Here is a 13,906-nt window from a genome sequence, read left to right as displayed (position 1 = left end):
CCTAAATGTTCAGTAAACAATGGGAGCAAATTTTTGTTTAAAAATTTTTAATTATATACTGTAGTGTTGTGTACTGTATTGTATGTTATGTACATACAACCACTTCATCTGGTTAAATGGCACACTATTTTCCTAAATGGTATTTTCTTGGTTCGAAAAGTCCGAAAAGTTTGAAAATCCACACTACCTAAGGCCTGGACTCCACATGCGCGGAAAACCGACTGAAACCGAATGCGGAATCGGAAAAACAGGTTTTTTTCCGTTTCTGCCCGACGGAAACGCGACTGAATCGAGAGTAGAAAAATTTCAACTTTTCTGCTTCCGCCAGCGGATTCCGCATTCTAACAGCCAATAGGAGCTCGACTTCAGATTGTAAACATTAGCAATGGCGGCCACCGAAGTTGAACGTATGCTGTATCGCTGTATCATCAATTTTTTTTAATGGAAGAATTAAAGAAATATTTTTGCTGTTATTAACAACGAGAAGAAAGTAGCGATAAGATGCGCCATGCTTGGGACAAAATGTGGCATTTGCGGTAAGTGGAATTTTTGTTGAACACTTATCATAAATTTGTAATGTAATGAATGTGTGCATAGTTTCATTTAATTGTATTAAATATTCACTTTTCTCAGCTCCAGAAGTACAGAAAAAGGAGGTGAAGAGAAAAAAACAATAGATGGAAACTTTATCATATGAATTGGTGGATGATGAATTTAATACTGGACTGGACTTATACTTCCACGAACTTACAAGGTTAGTTCTTTCATTTTGGATTTTGAAGAATCCTACCCTCCTTTTTGCTTAATACATGTATTGATAGCCGTTTATTTGATCATTCTTTTTGTTTATTTGAGTTTTAAATCATGTAATGACGCCATACTTTTGATATTTTACCTTTTTGAAAAGTTAATCTTCTGTACCCGATCACCGTAATGTAGTACAATATTGCTGACCTTCTAAATGTTGCGTTAGGTAGGTCATACTTTGTTATGGTGTATTTTGTTAACATATTGATAAAGCCAGAGAATAACAAACTTTTCCTTACTTTTTCTTCTGAAGGAGTATAATTTTCTCACCACTCTGAAATCATTAATTATTGTGTTGCATTACAATATGTATATTTGTGTATACAGAGTTTGACAGATAAAACATATTTGCTAATTTGCATGATTTTGTAGTAAAAACTTGGAAAGTGTGTAGTTATAAGGTTTTCATTAAATATTTGCTTATTGAAAAATGCACAAAAAGTGAAACTTTTAGATCTAGAAAAAAAATTGTACGTACTAGGCGCTCTATTTCTCAGTTTATGGTAAAGTTCAGTGGCACTCTGATAGATTTTGTTTTTAGGAAGTTTGACAAGGTTTGTTTAGTCACTTGTGCGATAAATCCTGGGTGATACCCAGTGGTGTTCCCATAGGGTACAAGGGCACCCATATAGGGGGCTACGGGGGAGCTCAAGTCCCCCCAACCTTTGAAATTAGAACTTCCTTGCTTTTAGTACTTTTTTCTTTGCAAAAATGTGGAAACGTTTCTTCTCCAGCCATTAATGAATAAGTTATTAAAAACGTAAAATTTTAATAACTCTAACCTGCACCAAAATCAGTTTCTATGGGGAAAATATCCTGCTAAACCATGGAGAAAATATCTGAGCCCCCCCCCCCCCCCTTGCAATTTTGCATATGGGCACCCTTGATTGGGTATACTCTATATATGCCGTATACTCTCAAATATTTTTTTACAAAAATAGTGTATACCCTCAAATGTCAAAATTTTTCACATTATGACTCATTATGTATATGATCATGTACATTTATTGTGCGTAATGGATTACTGAGAGTATACCCTCAGGAAAATTGATGGGAAAATCACTGGTGATACCAGTGCCCAGGATTTGTCATATTCCTGAATGAGGTTATTTAATAGAGATGTACCGAGCACTCGGTAACTACTCGGTACTCGGCCAATTTGGCGAGTCCTCGGTACTCGGCCAAATTTTGATCAGGTACTCGGCCAAATTTTGATCAGGTACTCGGCCAACACCAAGTAGTTGTAAAAAATTTAATATTGTTCAAAGCAGATTTTACAATTAATAAAAAAGTGCAAGCATATAATATACTGCACTCATTTACAAGTAAAATTCAAATTTTGAGAATAATGAAGTTTGTTATGCTTCAATGGAGTAAATCTTATATTTTAATGTCCCAAAGTTGATGAAACTTATTTATTAAAAATGAGGCAAAAAAGGTAAGTACAGAAAATATGAAATGTTTATTATATTAAATGGATTTTTGCCGCTTTCAAAATTATTTATAAGAAGCATAAAAATACCTTTTCTTAAAAAATAAAACAACGTTAAAAGCACAAATATGCCTGAACACTGCAGACACGTGTTTTGCCATTACAAGGAATGCTTTTTTCAATGCACAAAATATGAGCTTACAGATTTAAAGAAATCTGACAAATATCTGATTTTTTTACATTCATTAGCTCACATTTTATGCACCGAAAAAGATGTTCCTTGTAATACGGAAACACGTGTCTGCAGTGCTCTTGCACATTTGTGCTTTTAACGTTGTTTCATTTGCTTTTAAAAATTATTTAAGTTTGCCGGACTAGAAGCATAGATTGATATGATTTGTTTTAAATTCCAACTTGATTAATCCTTTTATGTATTTGTTTATTTTTACTTTAAAAAATAACTTATTTGTAAAATTATTGACTTAAACAAAATCTTTTAAATAATGCATAGTTAAATTTCAGCTGGAATTTTGTTTTAAAAACTATTATTTGGATATGGAGGTCTATACTACTATTCCAATGAGTTCATAATTTGTTACGTGTGTGTCGGTGGTATTTCTTGAAACATAATTGGAACTCGGTACTCGACTACTTGGCCAAAGTGCTACTCGGTACGTCTCTATTATTTAAAGGATGTTTCTTTCTTGTTAGTATTGTGTATATGTAACTTACATGTGATTGCTTCATTGACAAATATGATATTGTTTACCCTTCGTGCCACCGTTCTCATCTGCCTATAAATACTCAGGATCACGGAAAACCAAGGCAGGATCCTAGTTTGACCATCCCCAACTCCTTGTAATTAACCACGCTACCATGATTCTAAGCCGGGTCACTAGCTTCCGACTGGGTTGAGATGACCTCTTGTCGGCCCTGTGAATACCTTACATTTTGTCCATCATAGATGTTCTTCTTTTTTGAACAGTTACAAATTGCTTATTAAGCTCCCTTGACTGAGGTTGATGTTCCACTGATTTTTCAGATTATCATGACAGCGACAATAAGTCTAGCTCGTTTCATATTTTAATAGGTAGACAAATTTTTGTCGCCACAATTTGTCATCACAAATTGTTTGCATTCATACAAAGCTAAACTTAAGATTTTTGGACCTGAGCCTCTACATACTCAAGCGGGAACAAACCTGGGTGGTGAGTTCTATAGGCCCTACACACGCACACATTCACGTTTGCACACATTCGCGTTTGCACACATACACGTCTGTACACATACACGTCTGTACACATACACGTCTGCACACATACACGTCTGCACACATACACGTCTGCACACATACACGTCTGCACACATACACGTCTACACACACACATGTCTACACACACACGTCTATCCTCACATGTCTATCCTCACACGTCTACACTCACACACATCTACACTCACACATGTCTACACACACACACGCGTCTATACACACACACACTCGTGATTGCGAAAAACATTATTTGAATTCAAGATGTCAAAAATTAAGTGTGCCTTCGTTTTTTTCCCCTGCCCTCAAACCTGTGCACCTTTGTTTTATTTATTTATTTATTTTTTGGCGCCTTTTTGGTAGTCAACTTTCGTGCCTTCTTGGTAGACCCAGCATATGCGTGTCACGGGGGGCATCAGGGGTACCGTGGTACCCACATTAGCACATAAAAATGAAAGTTAATACAAAAGTGGCTAAAATTTTATAGTTGTAGGTTCATTAATTTCTTACCTCATATGCTTTAAAAATGCTTTTTTACTCAAAATATTTTAAATTTTTCCTCAAGCAAACAAGTATGGGAGCCTTTCCAAATGCAGTTTCAACTTCTTGGTACAGTGGTACCCCCATTTCTGAAGCCCTCCGCACACCTATGAGACCCAGTCTGCCCCTACTCCTGAGTTCGTGCTCATTTTTGAAAGCTCGAGCCCGGTTCATATTTCTCATATCAGAATTCGAGCCCGAGGAAAACTTCTTGGATCAAAAACTTAACCCGCAGTGCCCAACATGATTGAATGAAATGTTAGTCTCAGCTATTATTTTAGATCAACAAAATATGGGTACTTAGATTGCAGCTGCCCAGTTGGTTTGAATTTTTTGTTTTTTATTTTGATTTTTTAAACTTTTAATGAAGAATATTTTTAAAAAAATTTCTTGAAATGCTCCACTTCAGATGCATTATTATGTTATACTTTGTAATAGTAATCCAAAACACATCCAAAACATCCTTATTGCCTACGGCCTCTTAAGTTAGGCAAAAGCTTCATATAAGTATCTTTCTCAATCCACCATTGTTCAAACCAGGTATTAATGGCAAGCAGCCAGCCACTTAAGTCTCCTTTTGGTAGACCTTTGGTACTCCTACAAGTTGAAAAAACAAGAACTCTCATCAACATAGGGTTTCCAGAAGGTAATGATTGAAGAGTTTGACGTCCGTGTTCACTAATGGTGACTGGGGCACATTTAATGTGTTCGTAATCAATGTCCCCCAAGTTTCTATTTGAAATCCTTTTCTCTGGGCCTGCTGGATCAGGGGTTGCTCGGCTCCTGCTCTGGATAAAAAATCAGAGCTCTCTTCAGAACCCTATCCTACTGGTTAACTGTTTTTCTTTGGATTGTTTGGAAAATCTGAATAGCCTATATTATTATTAGAAAATAATTCGAAACTTGAAGATAAAGTGTGTAGTGCCTCAAAGCAGTCTATGATGAATATTTTGAGTACAAAATAGATGAAGTGATTGGCAGAGTTATATATAAGTATTAATTAATAAATCATTAAAGAGAACTAGATCATTAAAGGGAAATAGTTTAACTGAACATTTTCTATATTAGATCTCTTATTAATGTTTGTATGTGACACCCTCCAAAAAGATTTTTGCTTTGGCAAAACTATCTTTCAAAGAAATGATTGTTCAAATCAAGAAGTATTAAAAACTATCTGCTTTGATCAACAAAGCGACTAAACCTAAATTACACGACAAAAATGAGCTTTGTAACCAATTATTGAAAACTTATTAGTAAGTATATTAAGTATATTCTTATAGTTTGTTCAGTTGAATCAAATTTCAAACATTATACAAATAATCTGAAAACTAACCCTCTATTAAAGATTAGATTCAAGTGAGAATTTTAGCTTTTTTCAACATCCCTTGAACTGCAATGATTGTCTCTACTGCTCACTACTCAGTTATATACTTATGTGTTGTGCTGCATATTAGTTTCTTTCTTTCTTTTTTTTTTTTAATTATTATCACTATGAAGACCCCAGCCCTATTCAATAATCACCTCAGATTAAAAACAGAAGGGTGTTCCTGAGAAAGTGTGAGGCCTCAAAAAAGAGAAGACTAACTTTGGCCTTTATGAATGACCACCTCCATAATAAAAGCATAGCTCTGATAAGGATAAACCCTTATAAACTGGTTGTGCATCTGTGTATACATATGTTGTTGTACCTTTGCTTTGAAGCTAGGAAAGAGTTTACCCCTAAAGAAAATTTTCTGTCTGTACCATTGACCCTGTCAAGGATCTACATCAGGCTCTACTGCTGCAGTTACCTGATTTGTGTGTAAACAAATTTATTTTATATTTCAGATCCAGTAAACACATTAAAAGAAGGATTGGAGGATTAATGCTGATGCAGGAATGACTTAAGTAGAACTGCCATTTTGCTGTCAAGAAAGCAAAGGAGAATTTTTAGTTAAAGATGATCCCATTTCAAAAAATTTCTAGTTAAATGTAAATTCCTTTCAGGGAGAAAAAAATTATAGAAGCGATGTCTGACATTGAACTTTTAATACAGCAGAATAAATTGAGTTAAAATATGTAAATAAATGGAACTTTTTAAATAAAAAAAAATATTTATTTGTGTGTTATTTTGATTCACTGATGTTTGAAATAGTAGTGAGCTTTGTAAAAATGCAAGCTTTGAATGATTAAAATGTTTTTGATTAGAATTAAAAATATTTAAATAAATTAAACATAATGAGATTCTGTGAACAATGAAAATTAAGAACAATATATTAAAATTTATAACACAAAATATTTTAGGCCAGTAATGATTATATAATAAGGTTGTGGGTGAAATGGTATGAAATGAAAAAAAATAAAACTTTTTGGGGTGTAAAATTAAGATTTAATAAATATGTTCGTTCTCAGTTTGATTTTATGAGTTTTACTAACAAATTTCTTAGAACATTTAATTCGAATAAAATGTTAACAAAACATTCTATAAAACCAGCAAAATGCTAGTATCTTTGGTTACTAGGTTTTGGCTTAACATCAATGAAATATGAATGGATAATATCAACAGTTGAGGTGTAATTTGCTATTCAACCTACTGTGGTTTTCCTGAAAATCTAGGCATCATATTTTTTTTAAACTTAAGTTGGTTACGTTACATTCTTATATATTATTTATATAAATCGCTCCCTCCCCCTCTTCAGGCACATAAACTTCTTTAGGAATATAAAACACCAAAATTTCACTATTTTTGGCTGATTCTAATAGTTAAAATTCCAAATTGCTCTCTTAGAAAAACAATAGTTTTCCTTAATGAAATATTAAATCAAATTTAAAATATTGAAATATGAATGAATAATTGAAATTATTATTGTTTCATTATCCAAAAAGGGGAAGAAATAATATACGTCGTATGTAATCTAAATTTTTCATGATCTTCAATTTTTCTTACCCACACTGAATGGTTTTGTTTCGAGTTTTATTCAGTAAATATTTATTCATTCACTTTTTTTTTTTTTTTGTGTTTTTTTTTTTTTTTTTTTTTTTTTGGCTCCAGCAATGTCAAATTCACGAAATCTAAGCTCATCATAAAAACATCTACAGTGGATCGTTCATGAATGGGTAGAATTCACCTTCAGCTCTTTTATCAAAGTAGCTTGAAAGCCTAGTTTTTTTCCCGTTCTTGCAGTATCTTCCTCAGCTGCCTAGAATGCTTTTTTTATTTTTTTTTCCCCTTTTTCATTCTATTTTAATTATTTATTTTTCAATTGCAGCGGTCAAATTTAAAAAATGTAATTCGGCACGGCAATCTCTTCATCTTGATCATCCATTTTTTCCGCTGATACCAAAACAAAAAGCTGAGCGTCCAGAAGCCACCTGCAGATGGCGCTCTGGAATTCCGCTCTAGAATTCCGCGTTGTCTTTTCTGCTCTCAAAACCACCCGTTGCGCGGAAATACGACTGAATCGGAAATTCCGTTTATGCCGACGCTTTCGGTTTTCCGCGCATGTGGAGCCCAGGCCTAAGGTTCCAATTAGTTTGGATTTTCGACGTTCTACAACACTTGATTTGATTATTATTATTTTAGAATCTTTTGGAAGATTTAGAATTGCGAGGCGTGTTGATGAATGTTTATTGCATAGATGAATGGAGAGCCTGTTTTTCGTTTATGGTGGGGAAATGTATACAAAATAGCCAGCGTTAGAGCAACGAATTTATTTTAGAGTTAAGATCTAATGTAAAATTTAATATAAGCAGCCAGCTTAAACAATAAGATTAGTCAGAAGCAGGGTTGCCAGACTTAAGAACAGTAAATACGGGACAGGCTTCTAAGAGTGAAAAAAAAGGAGGGGGGGGGGTATTTTTGAGGTTGAGATCAATTACTGGATATGGTGTATTTTTAAGGGGTGCTTTCCGACGTATAACGTCTCTTGATGATAAATCTGAAAAATTCAATCGTAACAAAGCATTAAACCTTACAAAATGTCGCCGATCAAAGTATAAAAACCGTTTCCATAGTGATTGACGACGCATGCGCAGAGATATATTTCCTATATTAGTCAATGAGCAAAGAGGAAGCAATCATTCAGCTCCTCATGGTCTAACACCAAAACAAAAACCAAATTGAAACGAAAATAATTTTTGCGTTTGCTACCACGTGATTTTGTTATTGCTCTTTATTTCACACTTGTGGTACCGGCACGGCTTTGCCCGTAGTAAAAAAGTAAAAGGTCATTTGGTTCCCCTGTATATTTACAAATAATGGATGACGCATTTCTCACCAATTTGCTATATTAATTTGCTCGCCCATGTTACAGTTCTACGGTATGGTAAATTGGTAGTTTACTCGTCCACGTTACAATAATTTGCTTGGTAAAATATTCTTAAAATTGGAGTAGAAGAAGAACAAAATCGAATTTTCGAAAAATCGCTTCGAGGTGCACACCCCTATGCTATAAACTAATTTTGTGCCAAATTTCATGAAAATTAGCCGAACGGTCTAGGCGCAATGCGCGTCAGAAAGCCCAACATAGAGAGATTCAGATATCCAGACAGAGATACTTCCAGCTTTATTATTAGTAAAGATCTTTTGTTTTACTTAATTTTTTCACCAGAAATCGTGTCTCGTTTTGTTAAATATTGTTATGGACTAGAATACGGGACTTTAGCCGTCCCGTATGGAAGTTCCCCGGGACGTGGGACAATTTTTTAAAACACGGGACTGTCCCTTGAAATCCGGGACGTCTGGCAACCCTGGTCAGAAGGGATGTGACTGTAATTCACTCTATTATTTGTGCGTGTGTGTGTTGGTAAAAAAAAAAAAAAAAGAGGTAATTTTTTCTTTTTTTATAAATGTTTCCTTTTACTTGTAATGTATTATTATTTAAGGGTCATTCCACGGAAAACGGTAATTTTGTCCTGCACGTGACGCCTCAACTATTTCATTAAAAATAATTAGTTAAAAGGGTAATGATAAAAATTTCATTGGTCAACAAATTACAAACGAATGTGTGATTCCTTAATTAAAAGATTTCGTTATTACTTTTTTAAATAATTACTTTTCAATTAATGAATTATATTGTTACAAATCCTGTAAATAGTAATTATTGTAGGAACGTAACCTGTAAATAGTTTCCCGTAAAGAATATACAACCCCTTTTCATTCCGCTAAAGTATACGGTCCCTATTTCCTTTTCTTTTCATTGATAAAATTTGATAACGGTCTACGCATTTCTGGAAGCAGAAAGAATGTTGTGGAAAATTCTTCGATGTTTATAAAAGCCGTTAGCGATGGATAAACAGGGAGTTTCGATTGATATTTCGAACTGAGAGCATTTTTGCTCTGTTTATTGCGAGGCATTTCGCTGTGTTGTTTTCGTATTTGGAAGTAAATACGTGTGTAAACGTTGAGTTTACGGTGTTGTGTGATAATTGCTTAATTGCTGATGAATAATTTAGCAGTTGTTGACGATATCTCCTGTACATAGTGTAAATAAATTTCCTGTGTTTTTATCAAGAACTGTGTCATCCTTTCAAGAAAGTGGAAGTCGCACCGAATCCGTTACAATTTGGCGCCCAACGTGGGGCTTCTTCTGGAATTTCTTGGAGTAAGTGTGACTTTGGACATTTTTTTCATAAAGACTTTTTGAATTTGGACTTTATTTTTATGGTGATTACTCGCGCAATGGATGAACAATTAAAACAACTTCTTGACGCAATCAACTCTGTAAAAAATGAATTGGCGACTAACCAAGAACAGTTAAATAGTGATTTAACTGCTAAAATTACTACAAGTCAAAATGAAATAAAAAGTGACCTAACGTCGATGAAAACCATGATGGAGAATCAACTAACCGCCATGGGAGATAAAGTTGATGCTCTGGAAGAAAAATTTGATACTGTGGAAGAGCGTATCGCCAATGTGGAAAATAAGTTGGAAGAAGAAGACAAGAAATTTACTTCATTTAAGGAAGAAATAATTAAAGACATGAAACGGAGATTGGCGACCGCGGAAAGCAGTTCTGTACAGTTTGGCGCTCCCACATCTGTTGCTCGACCGTCCATTAAACTGGCCACATTTGATGGGAAAAGTTCGTGGCAGGTATACAAGACCCAATTCATGATAGTGGCGGAAGCGAACGGATGGGACTCTGCTACCAAGGCCTGCCATCTTGCAGCATCCCTGAGAGGTGACGCAGCGGACATTCTTCAGACCCTTCCGGACAGCCAGCGCCTGGATTTCGCCGCCCTCACATCTGCGTTGGAGCTTCGCTTCGGTGAGAAGTGCCAGAAAGATTTCAGCCGACTCCAGTTGAAGTCCCGTTTCCAGAAAACCGGGGAAACCCTGCAAGAGCTTGCGGCGGACATCGAGAGACTGTCTCATCTTGCTTTTTGCGACTGTCCTGCGGATGTTCGAGACAACTTAGCACTCAACTACTTCATCGACGGAGTTCAGAATCCTGAAATCCAGAAAGCCCTCCGGATGGCGGATGTAAACGACCTGAAATCTGCTTTGGTGTATGCGATGAGATACGAGGCCGCCCAAGGAACAACCCGTGTGGATCGCCATCCCATCCGTACTCTGGAAGCTGAGGATTCTGATTCCAGGTCGTCTCATCTCGCTGAACTTGAGAGACAACTCGGTGACTTGGCAAGACATCTGAACAGCATAACAGCTCAAAAGAAACAAGAGCAGAAGTGCTGGAAATGCGGTAGTGCAGGGCACCTGCGAAGGAGTTGTCCGGCTCGCCAAGCTACGCGAGGGAAGGAAAACACCACCACCAGAGCTCTTCAGATTTCCTCTTCTAGTAGTGGCAGTGATGGACTTTTCATTTACGCACATGTAAATGGGAATCCTTGCAAACTGATTGTCGACACTGGAGCCAATGTGACAATCGTTAGGACAGACGTGGCTCGTGAATTTGGATTGAAACTGTTGTGGACATCGCCACGCGTAAGTCTCCAGACTATGACAGGCGACAAAATTGAGATTGAGGGTAAAGTGGACTTGGAAATAGTGTTTGGGAATGCCACCTACCATCATACGGCATTCGTTGCGGATATCACGGACCCCTTCATTCTCGGATTGGACTTTTTAAAGAAATACGACTTCACCCTTGACTTCAAGACTAATGAACTGCACTCGATGAGAGAAGACATAGCCATCTTCAACGTTGAAAATGATGTAAAATCCGCTCATCAAATAATAGCCCAAACAGATTTATCGATTCCCTCAAGGTCAGAATCATTAATACCCGGCTCCATTGAAGAAAGCAATAGTTTTCGATTTGGACTCATTGAATACCCTAACCTAAGCAATAGCCTAAAGGGAGTGCTGGTGGCACCTACGCTTGTGGACCTTTCTATGGATGTAATTCCTGTGAGAGTCGCCAACGTGAGTGAAAGGCCAAGGAATATCCGAAAAGGTGAAGTGTTGGCAACTTGTACTCCAGTAAACTGCATCATTAGAAGAATCAATTCCCTCGAGACTGTGTCTTCTGAGTCCTTGACATCGAAGTTAGTTGGGAGTGCGCCATTATCGAAAGATCAAAGAACTGCTGCGGAACAATTGGTGGATGACTTCAAGCATCTGTTTTCATCTACATCGGAGGATGTGGGCCGGACGAATTTAACGCAGCATAGGATCTACACTGGAGAACACCCCCCTATTAAACAGCATCCAAGACGACTACCGTTCGCCAAGAAGGAAGAGGTTGAGACCCTCCTGAAAGAGATGAAGGAGAATGATGTAATCGAACCGTCATCCAGTCCCTGGGCTTCTCCCATCGTCTTAGTCCGAAAGAAAGATGGTTCCACCAGATTTTGTGTCGATTACCGACGGCTGAATGAAATCACCAAGAAAGACAGTTACCCTCTTCCACGGATAGACGACACCTTGGACACTCTTTCCGGACACAAGTGGTTTTCGACCCTGGACTTGAAGAGCGGCTACTGGCAGGTTGAGATACACCCTGATGACCGAGAGAAGACAGCATTTACAACTGGACAAGGCTTATGGCAGTTTAAAGTGATGCCCTTCGGCCTCTGCAATGCACCAGCTACGTTCGAGCGTCTTATGGAGACAGTGTTAAGAGGACTTTCCTACGAATCCTGTCTGGTCTACTTAGACGATATCATCATCGTGGGACGCAGTTTCGAAGAACATCTTGCAAATCTTAGGCAGGTGCTGCAAAAGCTTAAGGAAGCCAATCTGAAGTTAAGTCCGTCCAAATGTAATTTGTTCCGCCGGGAAGTGAACTATCTTGGTCACATCATCTCTTCTGAGGGTGTGCAAACCGATCCAGAGAAGGTATCTGCGGTCAAGAGTTGGAGTCGTCCCGAAAACATCCATCAGCTGCGAAGTTTCCTGGGGCTCTGCACGTACTATAGGAAGTTTGTGAAGGGTTTTTCCAACATTGCACGACCTTTGCATAAGCTGACGGAGAGCAAGCAAAAGTTTGAATGGTCCAAAGAATGCGAAGATGCATTTCTACGACTGAAGGAGGCTTTAACATCAACGCCTATCCTCGCCTATCCTCAGCCTGAAAAATCCTTCATCCTAGACACTGATGAGAGCAACGAGGGCATCGGAGCTGTTTTATCCCAAGAAATTGACGGAAATGAACATGTCATCGCTTACTGGAGCAAATGCTTATCAAAGTCGGAGCGGAATTACTGCGTCACCAGAAAGGAGTTACTGGCCATAGTGAAAGCTGTAGAACACTTCCATCATTACCTTTACGGCCGAAAATTTCTGCTTCGGACAGATCATGCCTCATTAACTTGGCTTTTGAACTTCAAAAATCCGGAAGGTCAGATAGCCAGATGGATACAGCGGCTCCAGGAATATGACATGGAGATCAAGCATCGAAAAGGGTTATCTCACGGTAATGCCGACGCTTTATCAAGGAGACCCTGTCCTGAGAACTGCCACTATTGTTCCCGAATCGAGAAACAGTATGGAACGACTAGCCCTACCGCCTATCAGGTGACAGTGACTCCAATATCATCAGAACCTGATCCATGGAGTGACGACCAAGTTCGAAAAGATCAACTTGAAGACCCCGACATAAAACCAATTTTGGAGTTCATGGAAAGTGACAGTCGGCGACCTAGCTGGCAGGACGTTTCCATCTTCAGTCCTGCAACAAAAAGATACTGGGCTTTATGGAACTCGCTCCATTTACGGAACGGCGTGCTACACCGAAAATGGGAATCTGACGACGGCAAAACATCTAGGTGGCAGTTACTACTTCCCCGATCAAGGATTTCAGATGTTCTGAAAGAAATACATAAGTAGTGCGACTGGAGGACATTTTGGTGTCTTGAAAACCCTCAATAAAGTTCGGGAACGCTTCTTCTGGAGCAAGGCGAAGGATGACGTGGAGAAGTGGTGCCATTCTTGTGACGCCTGTGCTGCTCGTAAAGGACCGAAGAAAAGAAGCAGAGGGAAGCTACATCTGTACAACGTTGGAGCTCCTTTCGAACGAATTGGGATCGACATCCTGGGTCCTCTACCAAGAACTGCTGATGGGAACAAATACATTCTTGTTTCCATCGACTACTTCACCAAATGGCCGGAAGCATATCCCATTCCAGATCAAGAAGCTACCACCGTAGCAGAGACTCTAGTCCAACATTGGATCTCGAGATACGGAACACCTTCGCAGATTCATTCCGATCAAGGGAGGAATTTCATCTCTGCTGTGTTTAAGGGCCTATGTCAAATTTTCGGAATTGAGAAAACTAGGACAACAGCACTACACCCACAATCGGACGGCATGGTGGAGAGATTTAACCGCACAATTCTGAACAATCTCTCGCTTATGGTATCCAGAAATCAACAGGATTGGGACAAGAAGCTACCTTTGTTCCTGCTGGCCTAT

At 37.9% G+C, this 13,906-nt stretch overlaps 1 protein-coding gene and 1 long non-coding RNA gene across 2 annotated transcripts in view; one reads left to right on the top strand and one right to left on the bottom strand.

Annotated features, from left to right (window-relative positions):
* LOC129216571 (protein retinal degeneration B-like) overlaps window positions 1-13,906 on the bottom strand; it is a 138,946-nt gene that overhangs the window by 106,584 nt on the left and 18,456 nt on the right.
* On the top strand, window positions 397-6,064 carry LOC129216053 (uncharacterized). Its single transcript, XR_008580162.1, has 3 exons — window positions 397-536; window positions 634-754; window positions 5,874-6,064. It is a non-coding gene; the product is annotated as an uncharacterized LOC129216053 (long non-coding RNA).

Source organism: Uloborus diversus, chromosome 2 (assembly GCF_026930045.1).
Source record: "Uloborus diversus isolate 005 chromosome 2, Udiv.v.3.1, whole genome shotgun sequence".
In the NCBI taxonomy this organism is placed as follows: domain Eukaryota; kingdom Metazoa; phylum Arthropoda; class Arachnida; order Araneae; family Uloboridae; genus Uloborus; species Uloborus diversus.
Note: the sequence above shows the minus strand (reverse complement) of the source record. Positions and strands in the feature narration are given on the sequence as shown.